We start from the raw sequence: 19,488 nt of genomic DNA on the forward strand, positions 1-19,488 counted from the left end.
CCACACTGGCAGCCTGAACCTGTATAAATCTTGTGTCTTGTGCCTCTGTAACCATCTGGTTCCTGATTACACGCACCGTCTATCGACAATCTACCATCATGGGCATACCCTTAGATGGACTGCCGACCATATTTCGTCGACACGGGCGCTGGGCGCGGGCGGAGGTCCGCGGGAGGGCGATGGAGGGCAGACACATTAAACATGAGCCGTCGGATTTGGATGAGTAATGAGAGAGAATGACTAAGAGATAATCTGGTGCATCCGTTTTGATGGTGTTATATTTTCTAGGTGCATTCATGGGTGTGGATATAGCATAGGTTATAACTGACATTTGTTGTGTGGCTGTAGATTTATTCTAACTGGTGTATTATAGGGTGGGGTAGATACAGTATACAATATGTACTACTGCTGTTTTTATTATTATTTAGTAGCATTTGGTTTAGGGAATATGGAACCTAGGGCATGGTTCCGGTAAAAGCACTCGCCTAGTTCTTCGGCACTACTTTAATAGTACTTTTTAACGAACGAACAATGTTTTTCTCTACAACAAATCAGCATAAACCAACTTTCAGCGAAACGAACAGGGCTACCCGACGAGGCCAGGCCAGGCATGGCACGCAGGCCATCGAGTCGTGTTGAATAGGGCTTCGTGCTTAGCCATGGCACAACATGCCAGGCCGATTTTTGAGTCGGGTTGGCCTGATAAGCACGGCCTGCTCTATAGGTCCGAGGCCCGCTTGCCAGGAGGCAACCCGCGCGACCGGTAGGATGAGGATAGAGAGTAGCTAGCAGCCAAGTGCCTCTGTCCTTTCATCATGGGCAAAAAAAAAACAGATAAATTCATCACAGAGATGAAGCAAAAACATGAAGCACATGTATAGTTAATCATAACTGACAAAATGAACTCAAAGATGATGCAAGAACATGAAGGGCATGTATAGAAAGCCCTAATTGACAAAATAAACTCACAGACGAAGCAAGGACATGTATAGAGCACTCTAACTAACAAAACGAACTCACAGACCAAGCAAGAACATGAAGCACATGTACAGTACCGTAACTGACAAAGTGAACTCATAGATAAAGCAAGAACATGAGCCTATGTACGGTAAACCCTAATTGGCCACTATATCTGAAACCCTAGGCGAGAAGTCCAGTATTCACAAAGCTCATGCACAGATTTGAGAACATCCAGTAAAGAACTCAATGGATCTGAAGGTACCTCAACCAAATCAGCACAAAAAAGCGACACATTCTAGCGCAAAATCAAAGAAGTACGGGTGGATTTCACCTTTCTTTGAGCGGCGAGAGGAGCAGTGGAAGAACACGGCGAGGAGGAAGCAGATCTCCTCAACTACAGAGTAGCACCGCCACACGATTCATAGGAGTGGAAGAAGAGCCGCGCCACCCAGAGTGGTGGAGGAAGAGCCACACCCTCGCACTGTCAGTGAGGCGGACGAAGAGACTTAACCGAGTCGCGACGCCGCGGAGCACCTTCACCCGCACCGCCACCACACACCGCCGGTCCATGAGGGTGGATGAGTGGAAGAGCGAGGGAGCGAGGAAGAATAGGGGGCAGAAGCCGCGCGGAGCCGCCTATGGGGGGGACCCTAGCGTGCGAGGCGACGAGAGCCACCTAGGGAGGAGAGCAAAAATGAAATGACATAATGTAAATGAGCGCGCCAAGCCCACGAGAAAGAAGGCGGTTTTCGTTTCTGCACGGCCCAGCTGGAGGATGCTTTGATGCCCGTGCGAGCTGGTCTGGTGGTGTCGGCCAGGGAAACAAGTAGGAGCGCCTGCAGCAGCCGGGCCTGGCACGCACCCCGTCCAAGGAAACAAACATGCCCGTGGTGTCCTTTTGGAGTCATCCTACATTGAGCACCTCGACCTCATTACCTGACTATAGACACTGGACATGGTTTTCTCACACCGATAGCATGTAAGACAAATATAACAAATCATCACTTCGGCAAAGCGTTCGTCGTAAAATGCTTGTTTTTATCCTTTTTTGTATATTTTTTAAAGCCTAGAGACATGTTCTGTGGTTTAAAAACGTTTCTACTATTTACTAAACTTTTTTTAACTTAAAAAGGTATAAAACCACTCCGTACCAGAGCAAGGAGACAATTTAAAAGATTTTGAGAGTTTGAGGAATGAAATGTCTAGTTTTAGAATTGAACAAGAAAAATCAAACTACAACAATAGTTAAGCCGGCTAAGTCCTTTGGAGGTACTCATATGGGTAGGGTTTGCGTATGTGTGTTCATATAGATGAGTGTGCGTGCGTGTGTGGACGTCTAAGTTGTACTGTATAATTCTAAAAAAAAGGTAGAATTAACTTTTTTTCTTCACGTAATTATTTGCTTTTTTAGCAAATCACGTGATTATCGCTAGCTGGGCCATGTCGCCAAACCTAAAAAAGTCGTGGGCTGTAGGGGTCGCGCGCAACCTAACGCACCATGGACATTGTGTAAGAGTAGGACCAGCAGCTAGTTGAACGAAACGAATAGGAAAAAGTCCACATTGCCTCCATCTACTTTCGCGAAAGTCCGCTTTTCCTCGCTGAACTCCAAAACCCGGCAAAACACCCCCTCTAACTTTTAAAACCGTTCATCTTACCTCCCTGATCCTGTTATAAGCAGTTTTGAAGGCGGTTTTCTCTTTTTCTTTTTTATTTATTTCGGTTGAATTTTTGAAAAATCATAGTAAATCATAAAAAAGTCATAAAATGGAAAATCCAATTTTGTTGGACTCCACATGAGTAGATCTACACAGTGAACATATAATATGGTATGCTTTACTACAAAGTTTTTGTTGTGGCTTTAGATCTACACTTTTCTATAATTAATTAGAATAATTCATAGCTGTAGTTTCTATGGTCCAATTGTGATGAAATTTTTATAGTGGGCTAATTATTATACGATCGAACTATAGTAAAAATTTCATACTCATTGGATCATGTATAGCTTAGTTCTAGATTTCATTGGACCATCGTGAGAATGACGGATTTGCCGCCGACCTTGGGTAGGCCCTTGATAAAATCCATCGAGATGTCCGCCCAAACCTAGGACGGAACGTCGAGGGGCTGCAATAATCCGGCGGGCTGCAGGGACTCCGTCTTGTTCCGCTGACACATGGCGCACGCCCGCACGAAGTCTTTGACAAGAGCGCGGTCGTCGGGGATGTAGAAGTCCGAGCGCAGGCGATGGAGCGTCTTCTGGACTCCCTCGTGGCCCGCCGAGTGAGCCAGGAGGAGCACCTGGTGGCGCAGGTCATCATAAGCTGGCACGAATATGCGAGCACCGTGGAGAAGGAGACCGTCGTCGATGCGCCAGGGTACGGCCAACGCCCCTTCCTGGAGGCGCTGAAGGAGAAGCTGAGCGTCCCCGGCTGCTGCTGTAGCCGCGCGGATGTCGTCGAGGAGGGCGAATGTCGGTGTGGATAGCAAGTGCGCAGCCGCCCCTGAAGCAGCTCCATCCTCGACGTCGCGGTGGGACAGAGCATCTGCCACAGTGTTAAGCCGTCTGGGGCGATATTCCACGGTGAAGTCAAACCCAAACAACTTTCTGATCCCATTGGTGTTGCGGCACGGTGGAGAGGCGTTGGTCCAGCAAAAACTTGAGGCTATAATGATCCGTGCGGACCAAAAAGTGACGCCCCCACAGGTATGGCTGCCAGTGGCGGACGGCCTGGACGAGCCCGATCAGCTCACGTTCATAAGCCGCGAGCTTGAGATGACGTGGAGCGAACGGACGGCTGAAGAAGGCGAGCGGTCCGGCGTCCTGGTGGAGAACCGCGCCAGACGCATCACAGTCCACGGTGAACTGCTTTGCGAAGTCGGGCATCTAGAGTACAGGGCTTGTAGACAGAGCCCACTTGAGCGCCTGGAACGCCGTGTCCGCCTCATCGGACCAAGCGAACGCATCCTTGCGCAGGAGGCGTGTCAGCGTGGCTGCGATGACGCCGAAGTCGCGGATGTACTTCCAATAGTAGCCGGCGAGGCCTAGGAAGCCACGCAGGCCACGGGCTGACCGTGGTGTCGGCCACGACGCCACAATGGCCACCTTGTCGTCGTCCATGGAGACACCACCCGCTGAAATCACATGGCCAAGGTACGCCACCGAGGAGGCCCCAAATGAGCATTTGGAGCGCTTGAGGTGGAGCCTGTGCGCCTGTAACGCATCGAGGACGATGCGGATGTGCTGCAAGTGCTCTGCCCATGAAGAGCTAAAAATGAGGATGTCGTCGAAGAACACCAGCACGAACCTGCGGAGGAAGGGGCAAAGCACGTCGTTCATCAGGGCCTGGAACGCTGCTGGAGCGTTGGAGAGGCCGAATGGCATCACCAGAAACTCGAAGTGCCTGTGGTGTGTGCGGAACGCCGTTTTGGCGACGTCGTCAGGATGCATCCGCACCTGATGGTAACCCGAGCACAAGTCGAGCTTGGTGAAAAACCTGGCGCCATGCAGTTCGTCGAGGAGCTCATCAACCACCGGGATCGGGAACTTGTCTTTAGATGTCTTGGCGTTGAGAGCGCGGTAGACGATGCGGAAACGCCAGGAGTTATCCGCCTTGCACACCAACAGCACGGGGGCGGAGAACGGCGACGTGCTCGGTCTGATGATGCCTTGGGCGAGCATGGCTGCACACTGTCGTTCCAGCTCGTTCTTCTGTAGCTGTGGGTAGCGGTAGGGGCGAACCGCGACCGGTGCTGTGCCCGGAAGCAGGTGGATGCGGTGATCATATGGCCGTGCTGGTGGCAGCCCCTGCGGCTCATCGAAGATCGGCCCGAACTGGTGGAGGAGGTGGTCCAGCAGGGGTTGTGATGGGGCAGCCATGACCGCCCGCGTGGCTGGCTCCCGAATGTCGTCGCGGGGAGAGCCAATGCCCTTCCACAGAATACGCCGCCCACCGCAGGTGAATGCCATGCACAGATCCTCAAAGTCCCAAAGAATAGGACCCAAGGTGCGGAGGTACTCGACGCCGAGGATGAGATCGAAACCCCTAAGGTTGATGCCGAAGCAGCTGATGGTAAACTCTTCCCCACCAATGGCAAGAGCGACATCACGGGCGACCCCTTTGCAGGGCACACGGTCCTCGTTAGCCACCAGCACCCGCATGGAAGGATGCAGCATGGTGGACAGGCGTAGGCGGCGCATGAGGTCGACGTTGATGAAGTTGTGCGTCGAGCCGGAGTCAAGGAGCGCCACAAGACGATGGCCATGAACATGGACCAGGAGGAGCATGGCATTCTCAGTCCGGATGCCAGCGATCGCATACAGGGAGACGGTGGGCTGGGCTGCGGGCTCCTGGACGGTGGCAGGAACAACCTCTTGAGGTGTGGCATCCTCCTAGAAGGCTGCTACCGCAGCCACCTCTGAGGGAACCTCGTCGTCGAGAAAATCCGTGGACTCCAGATAAAAGAGCCATGGACACACATGGCCGCGCACATACGGCTCGTCGCAGTTATAACAGAGACCCTGGTGGTGACGCTCCAATTGCTCGGCTGGAGACAGGCGGCGGAAAGGCCGAGCAGGGGATGCCGACCCTGCTGTTGCTGGAATAGCAGCCGCGCCGGTAGCAACTGGAGGGGGCGCTGGAAGACCTGGCCGCTGGGGTGGCCGAGCGCCACGCTGTCCTGTGGCCGGCCTAGTGGCGTAAGCCCGGCACTCGAACGCCCTGGCCAGATGCATGGCCGTCTGAAGGTCCTGGGGCTCCCGAAGCTCCACGTCGACTTTGGTATGCTCTGGGAGGCCACCCACAAACAGCTCAGCCTTCTGCGGGGCCGAGAGATTGCGGGCATGACAGAGCACGACGTTGAAGCGAGCCGAGTAGTCCTGCACTGTGGAGGTGAACGGAAGACGGGTGAGTTCGGACAGTCGGGTGTTACGAACTGTCGCCCCAAACTACAGATTGCACAGCTCCTTGAAACGGTCCCAAGTGGGCATGCCCTCATCCTGCTCCAAGGCGTAATACCATGTATGGGTCGCACCAGTCAGATGATAGGACGCGAGCCAGGTGCGATCTGAGGCGAGGGTACGCTGCCCCCGGAAAAATTGCTCACAGTGATTGAGCCAATTCAGGGGGTCCTCGAAGCCGTCGTAGGTTGTAAACTCGAGCTTGTAGAAACGCGGAGGGTGAGCACCCTGAGGGGCCCCATGCGCGCCCTAGACGAAGGGCTCCGGAACACTACCTGTGGACGGGGAGGCACTCACACCTAGGTGCCCAGGTCCGTAGAAGAGGAGGCCGTCGGAACCCTCATAGAAAAAACCATCGGCCTATGGTCCTCTGGGGAAGACCACAGCGGTGGTAGTGGGCGGTGGCACTACTGATGTCACAGCCAGAGAGGTCGCCGTGGTGTACACCGGGCTGGTCGTCGAGGCCAAAGCCCACGACGGAATCGGCGAAGGGGAAGGCGGCATCCGGAGGAGATGGATGGGAACGCCCGTCGTGCTGGAGTGGGGCATCCCATACGGCAGCACCGCTGGTAGGGTGGTTGCAGCAGGTTGTGGACTGGATGGCAGCCACCGAGCGAGTCAGCTCCCCGATGGCGGCAGCCACCTGATTCGGCATCATCTGTGCAGCAGGCTTCATCTAGGCAGCGGGCGCGGAGGCAGGTGGCAGCGGCGAGGTGGTGACCACCGCGGCAGCGGAGGTGATCGGCGGCGTCGGCGGCAGGGTGTTGGTGGGATTAGGGCCTGACATCTCTGATACTAGGTTGATAGGACGTGAGGTCCTACCGGAGTTGCTGCGGAGATTGTAGGGATGGAAGAGAGGAGGGCGAGGTCTGATCTCTCGGCGACGGCGTGGTGCCGTGGCGACGAGAGGAAGAGGCAAGGGTTGTTCGCTGCTGCTGCCCTAGGGCTGTGCGTGAGAGGAGGCAGGGAGGCAAGGAAGTCACGTATGCAGCCCTTGGCCCTTGTGGCCGGGCAAATAATGTTTGTCTTGCTTATCTTCCAATCATCCCAGATTACAAGTATTTATCCTTCCCTATAGATGCTATAATTAAGGAACTATATTTATCTCTAAGAAAATACCAAATAAGCGATAAATTAGGGCTCTAAGCTTCTTAAAAGAGCCGGCTCCCTAGCCACTGTTAGGTCTGTGCCTGGCATAGGGGACGCCAGTCGTAACAACTACACCAAAGCTAGACATCAGCCTTTTTTGTTATCTGTGATGTCAACCATTTGGGAGCTAAATATCCAGGTGTGCCTCTCGTTTTAGTAACCACTTGGCTCTTATCCCATAGATGGCTCGTGGGTCTTGCCTTGCGACGACGACGGTGTTGGCGTTGCTACTGGTGCTCGTGTTCATGGTGCCAGGCACTGCTGTGCTCAGAGCCTCAGACCTCCGGAGCATGGCGACAGCCGTTTTGAACTGTCGCATGGCATGCACTGATGCACAGATGCACGAGTTTTGCAATTCTCAAGCTGTCAGATACTTGGAGTACCGATCCATCACGAAGCATTGGATCTGTACCAGCATCTTTTATCGATGGCGATCTGCGGTACGGCGATCATGTGGGCTGGAGATACAGCCGATTCGGTGGGCTGGTCCCTATCGTTGCTGGTTCGTAAAGAAGTATTGCTGGCTGGTTTATGTGAGAGAGAAATACTATTCCGACTGAAAATTTACGATCATTTACGATACGCCACAGCCAAACGAACAGGCTGATGCTCGCCGCGGCGGCCGCCAAGAATCCCTAGATGCCGTGTTAGGAGAGGGAGCAAGTTGCGGGGCCCATCCACCAGGGAGACTCGGCGCCAGCCTTGCAAGCCGTGCCGCCCACGGTCGTACATGAAAGAAGAGACGAGAGCGTGTACAGGCGGCTACGCGAAAGTACTATTCTATCTTTTAAATTTATTTTGGAAATAATTCTTTGCTCATATATTTTTGGCTCCGGACCCATATTTTTTTTTTGTTTCAGCCCACAACTTAAGTTCCTCGACCTTGGTTCTTATTATTTTATAGACATCTCTGATCTATCCAAATGGATGACTTTAATTTTTTCCGAGCACTATAAAATTTCACTTATTGAAAAGGGGTATATGTATATTTTTATGAAAGTACATTTTAAGACAAATTTATTCATATGATTTTTACATTTTCAAACACAACAACTTAAAAATTATTTAGGATTTATATTCCCGTGAACCAAACCTTGAAAGCGACTTCTTGGAGTAATCGGAGTATGCAGCAAGCAAGGTGGAGTCCAGCTGGCACAACGCGACGATCAACTTGGGGCTCGTGAAGTCAGCAATCTTCATCTATGACTTTGCTTTGTCAAAGACTCAAAGTCAGATACAGTGCATTATATATTTCTTTATTTGCACGTCCTTCCTTCCACGAAGCTGCAAGAACCATATCCCTTGGTGGTAGTTGATTCGTTGGCCACTGTTCTTGGGCCTTGCAGCATCGTTGCTCACAGAATGCAACTCCTCCAACTCTGACGACGAGGTTGACAGTGGCTAGAGCAAGGCCAGATCCGCACTACATGCCTGTATTCTAGCTTACCCAATGTTCAGGTAACCCCTTGCAGCTCACGGTTTGTTCAATGTTGGTTCCAAATAAAGTTTCCATTGATAACCTGAAACAAACTCTGAAAATTTAATTGATTTGTCAGGTTTAGCTTTGGTGGTCACGGTCTTGCTTACACTTTGTCACTCTAAGAACTCAAGCAAGCGCACGCAACGCAGCTACCATGGCTGAGGCTGTTGTCGGGGCACTGATTGGCAAGCTAGGTGCAGCCTTGGCAAAAGAAGCAGCAACCTATGGTGCAGCACTGCTTAATACTTCTGCCCTCAAGGATCTTTTTGGCGAGATCCGCAGAGCTGAGAGGGAGTTGGAGAGCATGAAGGCCTACTTGCGTGAGTCAGAGAAGTTCATGGATACTGATGAGACCATGGGCATCTTCATCAAGACTATCAGGGAACTATCTTTCCGGATAGAGGATGTTGTTGACGAGTTCATGTACAAGCTTGAGGGCAACAAACATGGAGGATTTGCAGCCAGGATAAAGAAGAAGATAAAACAAGTCAAGGTTTGGCGCCGCCTATCTCTCCAACTTTGTGATATCAATATCGAGCTTGAAGACACTGTGAAAAGGAGGGACCGTTATGTAACTCCCTATAATAGGGAGACATACTGGAAGCGCCCATAATTTTGCAAGGGAAGATACCAATCATGCTTCGTGTTTTGCAAGGGAAGAGGAACTAGTGGGTATTGAAGATGATGCAGCCAAGCTCAAGGGGTGGCTAGTTGATGATTTGGAACAAAGGAACACCAAAATCACCACAGTTTGGGGGATGGGCTGGAGTAGGCAAAACTACTTTAGTTGACCATGTCTATAAGAGAGTGAAATTAGATTTTGATGCATCTGCATGGGTAACTGTGTCCAAAAGTTATAAAGTTGAGGACTTGCTGAAGAAAATTGCTACAGAGTTCCGCGTGCCAGTTCAATTCTAGCATTATGGATATGAGAAGATTAGTTGACGTCATCCGTAGACATCTTGAAGGTAAAAGGTTTATCTTGGTATTGGATGATGTTTGGGAAAAAGAGGCTGTGGATAAACAATATCATGCCTGTTTTCCTGCTAATTGTACTAGACGATTTGTTCTCACATCAAGATTATCTGAAGTTGCATCTTTGGCAAGTAGTAACTGTGCAATTGAAGCTGGAACCGCTACAAGACCATCACTCTTATATGCTATTTTGCAAGTTAGCCTTTTGGGATAATGGATGATAAAAGGTGTCCTCCAGAGTTATCGGATTTGGCCACAAAGTTCTTACAAAAGTGTCAAGGTTTGCCTATTGCGATTGCATGCTTAGGCCGACTACTATCCTGTAAACCCCCAACGTACACTGAATGGAAAATTTTGTTCGACGAGTTAGAGTTGCAGTCGGTTAGAAACACAATCCCTGGTGTTGAAACAATTCTGAAAGTCAGCTTGGAGGATCTTCAATATGATCTGAAGAATTGTTTCTTGCATTGTGCACTATTTCCTGAGGATTATGAATTGAAGAGGAGGAGGTTAATTAGGCATTGGATTACTTCTGGATTCATCAAGAAAAAGGAAAATAAAACACTAGAACAAGTGGCAGAGGGCTACTTGAATGATCTTGTGAACCGAAGCCTACTACAAGTTGTGATGAACAATGAGTTTGGACGAGTAAAATGTTGCCGAATGCATGATGTCATCCGCCATATTGCCATTGAAAAAGCAGAGAAAGAATGCTTTGGTAAGGTTTATGAGGGCAATGAGACTTTTTTGGTACACCGAACACGTAGACTGTCAATACAGAGCACCAATATTGAACTGTTAAATCTATCCAGTGCGACACATCTTCGCCAATACATGTTTTTACAAGGTTTGTTGATATTGATCGGCTCAGGCCAATCCTTTCATCTTCAGTTTTGTTGTCAACACTTGGATCTGCAAGGTACTGAAATCAAGGTGCTGCCTAATGAGATCTTTAGCTTGTTTAATCTGCGTTTCTTGGGTCCTTAGAAATACCAAAATTGAGGTTCTGCCAGAGGCCATTGGAAGATTAGCAAACTTAGAAGTACTGGATACATGGTTTACTTGTCTGCTATCTTTACCAAATGATGTAGCTAAACTGGTAAAGCTTAGATACCTATATGCAACTGTAAAGGTCACTGAAGGATCTTTCTCGCGTAATCGTGGAGTGAAGATGCCTAGGGGCATAAAGAACTTGACAGGACTGCATGCTCTGCAAAATGTTAAAGCTACCTCAGAGACTCTATGTGATGTTGCAGCTTTGACAGAGTTACGGACATTTTCAGTTGACGATGTTACAAGTGAACACTCATTAATCTTGAGGAATGCTCTTCTGAAGATGAGAAATCTTGTCAGTTTGTCAATTACTAGTATGTCAGATACAAATGAGGTATTGCCACTGGAAGAACTCTGTTTACCAGAAAGTCTTTGTAAACTTGGACTGACAGGGAAGCTCAAAAAGAAACGAATGCCTCATATTCTGTCATCTTGGTTGCACCTTAACAATCTCACTCAACTCTATCTGATGTCCTCCAAACTTGATGAGAATTCATTTCCTACCCTCATGGTGTTGCGTAGTTTATGCTTAATTACCCTTGTCAAGGCTTATGATGAACAGACATTATGCTTTCCTTCGCAGTCATTCCCAAGACTGAAAGAATTACGAGTATGGTGTGCTCCACAGCTCAACCGAGTTGAAATAGAAAAAGATGCACTGGGAAGCCTTGCTAAGCTATGATTTGTGGAGTGCCTAGAACTCAAGCGCCTCCCTCATGGCCTCAAGTATCTTGCGATCCTTGATGAATTACATTTGGTAAATACGGCAGTTGAGCTTATAGAGTTGGCAAATGAATGCGAGGAAGAACTTATGAAGATTAGCCACATTAGAAAGTTTACTATCATATCAAATGAGAAAAACTTTACGCGAAGAATTGTTTCCAGCGAAGGGAATGAATTCGCTGGCTGAAGTCTAGATACTGTTCCCAGATTCCACGCACAAGAGGTATGGTTTTTTGTGGCTTCTTTTGTTTTAACGTATTTTTTTTGGTGGCTTTCTTGGGGTCCTTTGGGGCGCGGCAGCATGCTAGGATCACTCATAAATGTCATGTTGATTTTACTTTCCTCAGGTCCAGTTCGTTGGTCGCTGAACATGTATTATGCTAGCGATTGAGGTGACACATCGACACGTCCAGCAGCGAAGGGAATGGCATAAATTCTGCATGGCTTCAGATTGAAGAATGGAGTGTGTCTGTACATATATATTTACTTAAGCAAATTACCATGAAAATTACGCGCAAACATTTCTTTTATTTAGGAGCTACATGTCATTTGGGAATTGGGATTTCTGTTAATTTAAAAATACTAGTCCATCGATCTATGCTCCTGCACGGGCTAAAATCTTGTGCATAAGTATTAGATGTTAATGCTTAATACCTACTACTAATAAAAATTACTTACTTCAATTTGCATGTTTTTTTTCTTTTTTTTTTTATTTCCTAACACAATATACATAAGATACTCTATAGTCTCTCGTCAAATGTGATAAACTCATCGATCACAGATATACTTTTATCTATATCTATTGTTTTTATTGTTTTTTTAAATACCTCCATGTATGTTTAGTATGCATTTAACTTAAATGTTAGCCAAATTGTAGTGGCTCTTCTTACAGCCATGTCTCATGACTCATGAGGCCAAAGAGTAAACACATAGGGAGCTGTTTGGGAAATAAAAGCTACTCGGAGAAGTGGCAGTAGATCAGAGTGCTTTGGCATCTCTAGCAAATGCTAGATTTCAATCAGGATGGAACTCAAGGTGCCAAGAATATTTCTATACTAGCGCGGGCATCACGGTCCATTTCACTACAACCGAGTCAAAGACAGGTTTGACTACCAGGCAGTAGCCTCTCTCGCACCAGCCTTCGCCAGATTGACACTTTGATCATTTGATGCATCGCCCTAGTTACCACACCCATGAATTCTGCCTGCGACCTTCACGACATTGTAGACTTCGCACGAGATCTTTGGGCTTCGCCATGCCTCCCTCATTCCGAGCGAAGAGAGCTTCCTCGGTACCATTGGGTTGGAAAAGCTTTGCACATTCTTGGTGTCTTTGCGACGATGAGTTTCCCATTCCCTACGAAACAAAGAGCGTCGACACATCCAGAAACCTCAATTAGCTGAGCTAGTGAAATGGGGCCTCAAGCGAAGGATGTTCCCCCAACAATGGTTTTATCAATTTTTAGTTACAAAAATTTAGGTAAATACTTGATAAGGTTTTTAAACAATGGAAAATTTCTCCAAGCTTTTAAAAAATATGAAGAAAAAATTCTAGATATATATTGAGACACGAATAATCCAAATAAACTATTTAGAGTTCATGAAAATATCTGGGATGCTTAAAAATAGATTTAGCTGTACAAAAATGGAAATATAAAAAATCTATAAAATTCCGAAAACATTCTAATTGATATCCAAACTTACTTTGAAAACTTTTCATAACAAAAATAATACACAACCAGTATGAATGCATTTACCATTAATGTATGTTACATCCGTGCTAGTTGCATTTTATATTTTTGCTAAGCAAAATTTTTAAAACATATTTATACAATGATTAGGATGTTTTAGGAATATTTCTAGATCTTTCTAGATATGTTTTTTATTTTTCATGGAGCTAAATATTTTATTTAGATTTTTCGTATCTCAATATATCTCTAGAAACTTTTTGGGACTTTTTAAAGCATAGAGACTTGTTCTAGTTTAAAAACGTATGAAATATTTGCTGAACTTTTTGTCACACCCGATTTTAAGGATAAAATGGGATACAAAATCTTATGTGCGCCCAAAGATCAGTCACACACATAAGCTGACAAATTATGAATAGTATCACCATAAGTGTTTATTACATCACGAATAATAAGACAGAGTCTTCACATAAATAGAGCGGAAGTATAAGAAAAGATCTCTCGCGGAAGCTCCATATTACAGGGACGTCAACTGGTTGACCACAAGTCTAGTAATCATCAGGGAAGTCATCATTACCATGGTCATCTGTTACCCATCCAGGATTTTTATCAAAATAATGAAAAAAGCAAGCGTAACTACATGTTGTACTCAACAAGTGTAACATGGGGTTCATGAGGCTCAAAAGGCTTGACACAGGTTTAACAGCATTCATCTTTTACTTGTCACAATTTTAGCTTAAGAGTAGCAATAAATTATTTCAATTCCCAAAGCAAAACACATGATCAATGTAAACATGAGCAATGAATAGCATAAACATATAATTCTTAGTGATCATCTATTCTATAAGGGTTCCAAGGCCACTCGTGACCGTGAGCACAGCTGATATACCAGTTTTACACTCTGCAGAGGTTGTACACTTTCACTGTGAGTCGTGATACCCATATGCCCAGGTTTATAACTCCCAAAACACTTCCAAGGTGAGTAGGCGGGGGTCACTATGAAGCCTTTCAAAGGTTCGTCTAAAAAGTTAGGGCCGCTAGGTTTCTGTGGCATGCGAATGTAGGGCTCCCCTTCCGACAGGCACAATGACGAGCAGCCTATACATTGACGGACAGAGGCCGCACTATATACATCCCGGAACACACCCCTCTTGCGCCATAAAGGTAACCTCTAACAAGTTAGAAAATGTCCTCATACTGAGCTAAAGCTAGAGCCATGTAGCCCTCACAGCTGTACTGTAAGTCCCGGATGATCACTTATAGATAAGTCCTTAGGGAGAGGAATCTGAAGCATTTAGAAAGTAGCTAAACACTCCAGTCCCCTGTTTTCAAGTTGCTAAAAAGTTATATTTTAATGTTTATTGCATATACCATTAGTCAAGTTACAGGATCATGGTTTAATTGAGCACTAGCCAAGCTACCCAATGCATATCCCGTAGGTGACAAGGTAAAAGTTCAATTCTAGGGAATCCCTATCAAGGTGATACATGCAACATGAATTTAATGTGTTAAAAGTAAATAGGAAACAAGGATGATCTCATGCTATACTTGCCTTGAACAAAGTACTCCTGCTGTTCCTGCTCGTCAAAGTAGTACTCTTGGTCTTCCACGAATTGCTCACCGTCTATACTCGATAATCACAGCAACATACAAGCATATAGAAGTAATCATGCATAGCAAACAAAAGCTATAGATTAGAACAGTATACCAATCCACATAAAATCAAGATGAAAAGTTTGTAAAACAAATCTACGTCTCACTACGAACACACAGACGCGAAGATCACAAAAATCAGAGCTAAAACAAAAAAGTTATGGATTAAACAAGATTTCCTTTAGTAAAATAATAGATTAAATCTAACCTCGAATTTAAGAGTTGAAAACATACTTAACAGTAGTATAAACATGTAGATTATGGAATTACGAACCTAACGCAAGTTGAACGGATCAAATCAGAGTTAAAACGGAGATTTTATGGCTAAAACAAGATTAGTGGCAAAACTGTGAATAGGTGAAAACGTATTTGAGATCTAACCGAAACAAAGTACGCTTTCAAAAGAAGAAAACGAAATCTAGAAAGACGATATGGACTACGGGTTAAGATCTAATTAATTGTAAGGGGGGTTTTTACAAAACCGCCAGCGAAGGGGTATCCTTGATCTTGGGCCGCTGGATTAGATTCGGACGTCCGGGGTTGAATCGGCCGGGGAGGAGACGACGGCGGCCGGCCGGAACAGGATGGATGCGGCGGCGCCAGGACCAGAGCGGCGAAAAGCTCATCGGTGATGTCGGTTTAGAGCCTATAGTGCACGGTTTTCTGAACAGAGAGGTCCAGGTGAGAGAGGAGAGGATGGGGAACTCACCGAAACCGAAAAAAACAAGCAGGGAAGTGAAGACGGCGCGCAGCAGTGGCTTGAACCCGACGGCGGCGACGGCACTAGGGCTAGGCTGCTGCAAGCGCTAGGCGAGTGTGAAAACTTGCTCTGAAGCGAATTGTGAGGCGGCGCTGGCTCGAGCTGCTATTTAAGGCGGAGCTGACTTGGGAAGCACGCCACCGCGAGGCTCGTAGCGGATGCAGACACGGCGGCACGATGAAGTCTGTGCCGGACACGAGATGGAGGAGGAAGATACACCTGACAGGTGGGCCAGGGTGGTCAGCGGGAGGGGAGAGGGGGACACGCGGGCGCGGCTTGACCAGCTGCGAAGCTGGGCCAGCGCTGCTACTGGGCCGACACGGGGAATAGGAGGCCACGCGAGCACAGGCCCAAGCGGGGAGAAAGACAGGCCGCGGAAAGGCAGGAACCGCGCGAGAAGGCAGGCCGAGGGAGATGGGCCGGCGCGGAGAAGCAGGGCAATGGGCCAAATTTGAGGAAGGGAGGGAAAAATCCTTTTCCATTTTTCTAAACTAATTTCCAACCAAGTTTTGAATGCAAATTCAAATCATTTTGGAATTTGATTTCAAACCACACAATACAAAAGTAATATGCAGCAGCATGAATGCACATACATATATATAGACCTATATTTGATTTTAATTTGATAAAAAATATTATTTTTCTAAATTCAAATGCTCACAAAAAGGCATAATTAAATCATTTTCTCCTATTTAAAATTGTGCAAATTTTAGGGTGTTACAATTCTACCCCCTTAAAATGAATCTTGTCCTCAAGATTCGGACGATGCTTACTCAAAAAACTGCGGGTATGTTTTTCTCAGATCCCCTTCTCTTTCCCAAGTAGCCTCATCTTCTATATACCGATTCCACTGAACCTTACACATCTTTATAACTCGGCTCCTTGTAACCCTTTCTGCCATCTCCAAAATTCTTACCGAAAACTCCTCATAAGTGAGATCTTCCTTAACTATAAGCTCTTCTAACGGTATCTGCTCCTCAGGTACCCGCAAACACTTCTTTAATTAAGACACATGGAACACATCATGTACACCTGACAAACTCTCAGGCAATTTCAACTGATAAGCTACTTCACCACGTCTCTCTAAAATCTTGAAAGGCCCAATATACCTTGGTGCTAACTTTCCTTTCATGTTAAACCTTCTCACACATCTCATAGGTGACACCTTCAAGTAAACATAATCACCTACTTCGAAAACAAATTCTCTTCTCCTAGTGTCGGCATAACTCTTCTGTCGAGACTGAGCCACTCTCAAATTATCTTTGATCATCCTTACTTGCTCTTCTACGTCTCTTAAAACATCTGGTCCGAACACTTGAGTTTCTCTCGTTTGATTCCAAAACAACAGGGTTCTACACTTTTGTCCATACAAAGCTTCAAAACGTGCCATATTGAGACTCTTTTGATAACTGTTGTTATACGAGAACTCCGCATAAGGCAAACTCTTGTCCCAACTTATACCGTACTGCAACGCACAAGCTCTCAATATATCCTCTAGTATCTAATTAATCCTCTTAGTTTGTCCATCTGTCTGAGGATGATAGACTGTACTAAAGTTCAACTTTGTTCCCAATGAACTATGTACTTGCTGCCAAAAATAAGATGTAAATTGAGTACCTCGATCGGACACAATTTTCTTGGGAACTCCATGTAGACACACTATTCTTTCCATATATAATTGGGCTAACCTTGGTCCATTATAAGTAGTCTTGACCGGTATAAAGTGAGCAACTTTAGTTAACCGATCCACTATTACCCAAATTGAATCAAAACCTCTTTGAGTGTGTGGTAACCCAACAATAAAATCTAAACCAACTTCTTCCCACTTCCACTCAGGTATGTTCATTGGTTGTAATAATCCTGCAGGTCTTTGATGTTCAACTTTGACTCTCTGACATGTATCACATAAAGCAACATACTCAGCAACATCTCTCTTAAGTCCATACCACCAATACTTCTCTTTTAGATCCAAATACATCTTGGTACTCCCAGGATGAATAGAGTAAGCAGACTCATGTGCCTCATGAAGAATCACATCTAGTATAACCTTATTCTCAGGCACACATAGTCTTTTCCCAAACCAAAGAGTTCCATTGTCATCCATATGGAAACCTGGTGCCTTACCAATTACTATGTTCTCCGCTATCTCTTTCAACTTCGCATCCTGTAGCTGGCCCTTACGTATTTCTTGCTCCAGTTTAGGCTCCAACACCAACTCCACTGCATTAGTGACAAAGCCCAAATTTAGTCGCACGAATTTGGCACACAACTCACTTGACATCGGTGCCACTTGCACCTCATTGGCATAACTCTTCCTGCTAAGAGCATCGGCAACAACATTTGCCTTTCCATGATGATAGTGTACCTCCAGATCATAATCTTTGATCAACTCCAACCATCGACGTTGTCTCATATTCATATCCGTCTGAGTGAATATGTACTTCAAACTCTTGTGATCAGTATAGATATCGCTCTTATGTCCGATAAGATAGTGCCTCCATATCTTCAGAGCATGAACCACTGCTGCTAACTCCAAGTCATGAGTAGGATAGTTCAGCTCATGCTTTCTCAACTATTGGGATACATAGGCCACTACTCTGCCTTCTTGCATAAGAACACATCCGAGACCTTGACAAGATGCATCACAATAGATAGAAAAACTCTTGCTCAGATCTGGCCAAACCAATACTGGGGCTGTAGTCAATCTCTTCTTCAATTCTTCCAAGTTAACCTGGCACTCCTCGGACCACACAAACTTAGCATTTTTCTTCAACAAAGCTGTCATAGGCTTGGCAAGTTTAGAGAAACCTTCTATGAGCTTTCTATAGTATCCAGCCAATCCCAAGAAACTACAAATCTCTCCCATATTAGTTGGTGGTTTCCAATTCAACACATCTCTCACCTTGCTTGGATCTACTGATATTCCACCATTAGAGACAACATGGCCTAGGAAAGAAACTTCCTTCAACCAGAATTCACACTTGCTTTGCTTAGCATACAACTTGTGTTCCCTAAGCTTCTGCAAGACCAACCTTAGATGTTCAGCATGTTCTTCTTCTGTTTTGGAGAATACCAATATATCATCAATAAATACCACCACAAACTTATCTAGAAACTTCATGAACACCTTATTCATTAAGTACATAAAGTATGCAGGTGCATTGGTCAAACCAAAGGACATAACGGTGTACTCGTACAAACCATACCTTGTGGTAAAAGCTGTCTTGGGTATGTCAGTTGCACGAATCTTCAACTGATGATAACCAGAATGAAGATCAATCTTAGAGAAAACACAAGCACCTCTCAACTGATCAAACAAGTCATCAATTCTAGGTAGCAGGTACTTGTTCTTGATAGTAACCTCATTGAATGACCAATAATCAACACACATTCTCTGAGTACCATGCTTCTTGTCAACAAATATAACTGGTGCTCCCCAAGGTGATGAACTAGGTCGAATGAAACCTTTCTCCTGTAACTCCTTTATTTGTTTCTTAAGTTCCTCTAATTCATTAACCCCCACTCTATATGGACGCTTAGCTATAGGTACAGTTCTAGGTAATAATTCAATAATAAACTCAATGTCACGGTCAGGTGGCATACCTGGCAAGTCATTGGGGAACACATCTGGAAACTCATCCATCACTGGGTCCTCCTTGTTGATGTTATCATCAAGCTGGTTCACTATGGCTGTCTGCGGTGCTCGTACTACCACATCGACACTAATTCTATCCCCATTCGGTGCGGTCACAACAACTACCTTCTCTTGACACTGAATGACTACTTGTTGTTACTTCATCTAGTCTATACCCAGAATCACATCAATACCAGATGTTCTCAACACAATGGGGCTCACTTTGAACTCTACCCCCCTTAAGGATAGACTAGTCAGAAAACAACGATAAGAAGCTTGCATACTACTCCCTGGTGATCTTACTAATATAGGATCTTTCATGGCACACAAGGGTATGCTATGGTTTCTAACAAATGCTTGTGATATGAATGAATGCGAAGGTCTAGAATCAAAAAGAACAATGGCGGGAGTTGAGTTGATATTAAACGTACCGAGCATGACTTCTAGTTTCGCAAGT

At 45.9% G+C, this 19,488-nt stretch overlaps 1 pseudogene; it reads left to right on the plus strand.

Annotated features, from left to right (window-relative positions):
• The first annotated feature begins 8,700 nt into the window (after window positions 1-8,700).
• On the plus strand, window positions 8,701-11,484 carry LOC136488417 (disease resistance protein RPM1-like; annotated as a pseudogene).
• Window positions 11,485-19,488: the final 8,004 nt, after the last annotated feature.

The sequence above is a fragment of the Miscanthus floridulus genome, chromosome 10 (assembly GCF_019320115.1).
Source record: "Miscanthus floridulus cultivar M001 chromosome 10, ASM1932011v1, whole genome shotgun sequence".
Classification (NCBI taxonomy): domain Eukaryota; kingdom Viridiplantae; phylum Streptophyta; class Magnoliopsida; order Poales; family Poaceae; genus Miscanthus; species Miscanthus floridulus.